General features: G+C 38.1%; 1 non-coding gene across 1 annotated transcript; it reads left to right on the top strand.

The window, feature by feature from the left end:
* The first annotated feature begins 414 nt into the window (after nt 1-414).
* Nucleotides 415-541, top strand: LOC127552690 (U6atac minor spliceosomal RNA). The gene has a single exon (XR_007951545.1). It is a non-coding gene; the product is annotated as a U6atac minor spliceosomal RNA (small nuclear RNA).
* Nucleotides 542-5,982: the final 5,441 nt, after the last annotated feature.

Here is a 5,982-nt window from a genome sequence, read left to right on the forward strand (position 1 = left end):
GATAGGAGGGAAGTGTGTTTTTCTCATATATTCACCAGTTTTATCATCTAGCAATTTTAGCCTCTGGTTTGTAAACAGCATTGATTTTTCCATAATCCATTGTAAGAAGGGTGAATCATAGGAATTCCTGCTCTTGCCATCAGGCTGATCATATCTCCCCTCTGTGTATAGCATGAATATGAGCTTTAGCATTTTGTTAAGAGAACAATTGACAGCTCCAAATTGCTTTGCAGTAACTCTGATCATTATTGGTTGCTAGTTGGTTGGGAGCAATTAGAGAATGGCTTGATTTCTTATAAATTTGAGTCAATTCTCTATATATTTTGGAAATGAGGTCTTTATCAAAATCTTTAACCAACTGGGGCTGCTCCCAAGATGATTGGCTGACAGGACTAGGACTCAATCATAGGAACTGTGTTGTATGAAAGGAGAGAAGGTTAGCACTCCCCTTGATAAGGATGGAAGAGGTCCTAGCGGCCTTTACAACAAATATACGGTTAAGGCATTGCCACCTACTCAATCATAGGAACTGCCCCTTTGTACCAGCATGTAAATGAAGGATAACTCTAGGCCCCGTTTTGTCTGTTCACCTTGGTTATATTCAGAAGACCAGAAGGCAGCAGGATGGACCTGCACTGTGTTCTGCACAGATATCTCCCCCCACCCCCCAGAGTCCTGCCAGAACCAGGAGGTGACCTTGAGGAAAGAGCACATAGGAGTTACAGGTATAACCTAACAGTTTTCTGAGCACTGTTCAGACTGGAGTCCCTAACAGCAAACTTTCCCAGTCTGAAAGATCAGTCCTCAAGCATTCACTGAGCACCTCCTAAGTGCTAGGTGCTGGGGTTACAAAGACAAAAATTAAACAGTCCTTGTTTTCAAAGTGCTTACACTCTATCTAGAGAATTAACAATTGCACAGATGGACATGTGTATCATATGTGCAAATATTCACAAAAAAATAAATTAATTTTCCTGGTGAAGCAATAATGGCTAGGGGAAAGCCTTTCGAGAGTGTTTGAATTTACCTATGAAGATGTGAACTAAAAGAGGAACAGAAGCTCCAAAAATGGGCCCTTAAAGGGAAAGAATCAGGCTTTTGTCTCAAACTCTCTGCCTCATATATCCCCACTTCAGGATAGAAGGGGAAAATCTATTATTATTATTATAGCTTTTTATTGACAAAATATATACATGGGTAATTTTTCACCATTGACCCTTGCAAACACTTTTGTTCCAACTTTTCCCCTCCTTCCTTCCATCTCCTCTCCTAGATAGCAGGCAGTCTCATACATGTTAAACATGTTAAAGTATATGTTAAATGCAATATATGTATACATATTTGTACAGTTATCTTGTTGCTCAAGCAAAATAGGATTTAGAAAGAAAGTAAAAATAACCTGGGAAGAAAAACAAAAATGGAAGCAAACAATAGAAAGAGTGTAAATGCTATATTGTGGTCTACACTCATTTCCCAGTGTTCTTTCGCTGGGTGTAGCTGATTCTGTTCATCACTGACCAATTGGAACTGATTTGGATCCTCTCATTGTTGAAGAGGCCATTTCCATCAGGGTTGATCCATCAGAGTATTGTTGTTGAAGTGTATAATGATTTCCTGGTTCTGCTCATTTAACTCAGCATCAGTTTATGTATATCTCTCCAAGCCACTCTGAAATCATCCTGCTGGTCATTTCTTACAGAACAATAATCTATAACATTCATATACCATAATTTATTCAGCCATTCTCCATTTGATAGGCACCCATTCAGTTTCCAGTTTCTGGCCACTACAAAGAGGCTGCCAAAATATTTTTTGCACACAGAGGTCCCTTTCCCTCCTTTAATATCTCTTTGGGATATAAGCCCAGTAGAAACACTGCTGGATCAAAGGGTATGCACAGTTTGATAACTTTTTGAGCATATTTCCTAACTGCTCTCCAGAATGGTTGGATCCATTCGCCACTCCACCAACAATGCATCAGTGTCCCAGTTTCCCCACATCCCCTCCAACATTCATCATTATATTTTCCTGTCATTTTGGCGAATCTGACAGGTATGTAGTAGTATCTCAGAGTTGTCCTAATTTGCATTTCTCTGATCAATAGTGATTTGGAACACCTTTTCATATGGCTAAATAGTTTCAATTTCATCATCTGAAAATTGTCTGTTCATATCCTTTGACCATTTATCAATTAGAGAATGGCTTGATTTCTTATAAATTTGAATCAATTCTCTATATATTTTGGAAAAGAGGTCTTTATCAGAATCTTTAACTGTAAAAATGTTGGGGAAAATCTCTTAAACAAAGCTTGCATATAATTTATGTCTAAGATCTCCTCTAAAAAGGATTAATAGGTTTTCTTGTAGAGATACTCAATGAACAAAGCAAATGTTAGATATAGAATAGCTATGTACTTCTTCTATCACAAAAGAAATACTCAAAACATAAAAAACTCAGAAGCACACATTAACAAATAATTAAAAGAAGAAATACCCATAGGGTATATGGGACATAGCACAATTAGGTAATATAGTGAATAGAGCATTGCCCCTGTAACCAAGAAGACCTGACTTAAAAATATTTAACTCAGGTATTTAACTAGCATTATCACTCTGGAGAAGTCACTTAACCTCCACCTTCATTCTCAACTGCAAAATGAAGATAAGATAGCATCAGTCTCCTAGTGTGGCTGTAAGGATTAAGTGAGACAATATTTGCCAAGTGCTTAGTATAGTACCTAGCACATAGTAGGCATTTAATAAATGTATTTTCCTTTTGACCTTTTTTAGATGAAATGTCAGGAGGGTTATTTATTTTCAGGCAAAGTCAATAAATTGCTCATCCTATTATTCATTTCTTACCCAAAGGCTCCTTGAAAAAAAAATGCACAAAAAATGTTTGTGGCAGCCCTTTTTGTAGTGGCTAGAAACTGGAAACTGAGTGGATGCCCATCAGTTGTAGAATGGCTGAATATATTATGGTATGTGGCTGTTATGAAATACTATTGTTCTATAAGAAATGACGAGCAGGATTATTTCAGAGAGGCTTGGAGAAACTTAGATGAACTGATGCTGAATGAAATAAGCAGAATCAGGAGCTCATTGTACACGGCAACAACAAGACTCTACAATGATCAGTTCTATGGACGTGGCTCTTTTCAACAATGAAATGATTCAGATCAGTTCCAATGATCTTGTGATGAAGAGAGTCAGCTACACCCAGAGAGAGGATTGCGGGAACTGAGTGTGAACCACAACATAGCATTTTCATTCTTTTTGTTGTGGTTTGTTTGTATTTTCTTTTCTTTCTCATTTTTTCTTTCTTGACTTGATTTTTCTTGTGCAGCAAGATAATTGTATAAATATATAGGTATATATTGGATTTAACATATATATTTACAATGTTTAACATATATTGAATTACTTGACATTTAGGGGAGAGGGTGGGAGAAGGGGAGAAAAATTGGAGCACAAGGTTTTACAAAAGTTAATGTTGAAAAATTATCCATGCGGATGTTTTGAAAAGAAAAAGTTTTAATAAAAAAATCTAAAGAAAAGAAAAGAAAAAGAAAAAAAATCATACAAATCACCAGAGTTGGTTGTAGCTTCCAGAGATAAAACAGTCAGGTTGAAAGAATCTTTACTCTGGATCATAATTTAGCCTTTCTCTCTCATTTGGAACTAGAGTCCATCTTGATAAAGGTCTTGATGTTCTCACATTTGATGTATTTATCCAGAGTAGCCAAAGCTTTGGCCCAAACTACAAAATCACCCAAGAACCCTATCCCCCAGGCAACCAAGCATGGTCATCTCCTATGAGAAGTTATATCATTCCAGGAAGCATTTCTTGCTGCAGTTATGAATTTATAACCTCTCAGACTCACAAATTAGCTACTAGGGTTAGCAATTGTCCATCTTTCAGCATTGTCATCCATGCACTTGATTCTCAGGGAAAAACACAAAGTTGAAAGGGCAGCCTAGGAGTTGAGAAACATGCATTCTGACTTACCTAGACCAATGCTTCTCAAACGTTTGTTCTCTTTATGCCAGTGGTCCTCAAAGTGTAGTCCAAAGAATTGTTAGGATCTCTGAAACCCTTTCAGAGGGTCTACAAATTCAAAATCATTTTTTATTTCTAATATAGTAAATAGCTATAAATATAACCCATGTGAACCAAAACTCTTTGAACAGATCCTCAATAGTTTTTTTTAACAACATGAAGATACTGAGAACAAAAGTTTGAGAACCACTACTTTATACTATTAAAATTATTGAAGATTTGTCTGTATTCATAGGTATTTACCATATTAAAAATAAAAGCTAATTTTGAATTTGTAGACCCTCTAAACGGGTTTCAGAGACCCTCAGGATTTTCTGGAACATATTTTGAGATCATATTCTTGACACAGTGCCATAGCTACTGCTAAGGAGAGGAAGGGAAAAAGATCTTCATCCCTCCCCCTTTGGGGCAGTCCAACTGACAGAATCCCAAATGACAAAGCCAAAAAAGTTCTTTTTTCTTCCTTAGTTTTTCTTGTAACCTACTGAATGAATGGCTTGTCCTGGCTCATCCACCAGTCATCTTGGCAGTTACCTGTCATGTTATCTGTCATGGGATCTTGCTAGTCACCCAGATCCTTCAGTAAGGGGCCATGACACATGTGTTCTATCAGAAGGGACCAGGTCCATCTTCATGTATATTCCATGGGATGCTCTCTGATACAAGGGACACTAGAATTCTAAAAGGCACAGATGAGGAGGGAACGCATTTCAGGTCTAGGTGATAGCTTGTATGGAGAGGGGGGAGAACTGTTGTACGTGAAAAATAGTATGTGGGCCAATTTGCAGATTACGTGAAAGGGAGGAGCAGTTACAGGGTTGGCAATTCTTGAGTTCTGGGCACAGTGGGGACACAAGGGCATAGCATTCTGCATAGAAACAGTCACAGAAAGGAGCAGTGTTTTGGGCAGGAAGCAGCAAGACTTTTGTCAGGAGACAAGAGGGCTGACTGAGGCCTTAAGAAAGAACTAGCCCTGGCTGTGATAAGGAGAACTCCAGAAGTAGAAAGACATCCAGGAAGCCAAACTGAGCCATTTACCCAGCAAATCTTCACAAAAATAGAGGGAACTTTAGGGCCTGCAGTGCCAGAAATGTGAGTTGCTTTGGACACTTAGGGAGGCTGCTGACAGCATTATGCAACATTCTCTGGGCAATCTAGGAGGCTGGCCATAAAAATTGTCTTTCACTCTGTCTTGAACATGAGGGCCAGAATTATAATTAATGATCCTTCATTCTGGAAACTGAGCCAGACAGAATTAAGTGACTCACTTAGGGTCATACAGCTCAATAAATATCAAATAAATCTTTGAACTCAGGTCTTCCTGACTCTAGACCTAGTACTGTATTATTTAGCTGCCCTAAATTCCCACCTTAGGCAAGTTCAAAAATGAATGTCCTCTTCTGTGTCTGGGACTTCTGTCAGGATCTGGTTTCATCATCCTTCTGGAATAATGGTTAGTCATTTTGTTGATCCTATTTATTACATATTCCAAACTTGTTTGTCTTTGCATGTTGTTACTGGGTAAATTATTCTCCTAGTCCTGCCTACTTTATTCTGCATTCATTAGGAAATAATGAATAGCTCTCTAAATCTATCCCCTTAGCGACTTCTTAATGGCCCACCTGTATTCCAATGTGATCATCTATCATCGTTTATTCAGTCATTTCAGTCTTTTAGCCCATACTTGTAACTGAACCCCAACTCTGGGAATTTAGGTCACCCTTCTTCCTATGCTCCTCCAGAACGCTGTGTCAGATAGCAAGTTTCTCTTCCTAAGAGAAAAAATCCAAATGGTAAAAAAACCAGAGATTCTTCAACCAGCACCAAGCTAAGGCTGGCACCTCTAAGCGCTTAATTCTTACCCTCCTTCCCTTGCATAGTAGGCACTTAATCATTATTTAATTAAAATTCTGACCTTTTAAA

The sequence above is a fragment of the Antechinus flavipes genome, chromosome 2, assembly GCF_016432865.1.
Source record: "Antechinus flavipes isolate AdamAnt ecotype Samford, QLD, Australia chromosome 2, AdamAnt_v2, whole genome shotgun sequence".
In the NCBI taxonomy this organism is placed as follows: domain Eukaryota; kingdom Metazoa; phylum Chordata; class Mammalia; order Dasyuromorphia; family Dasyuridae; genus Antechinus; species Antechinus flavipes.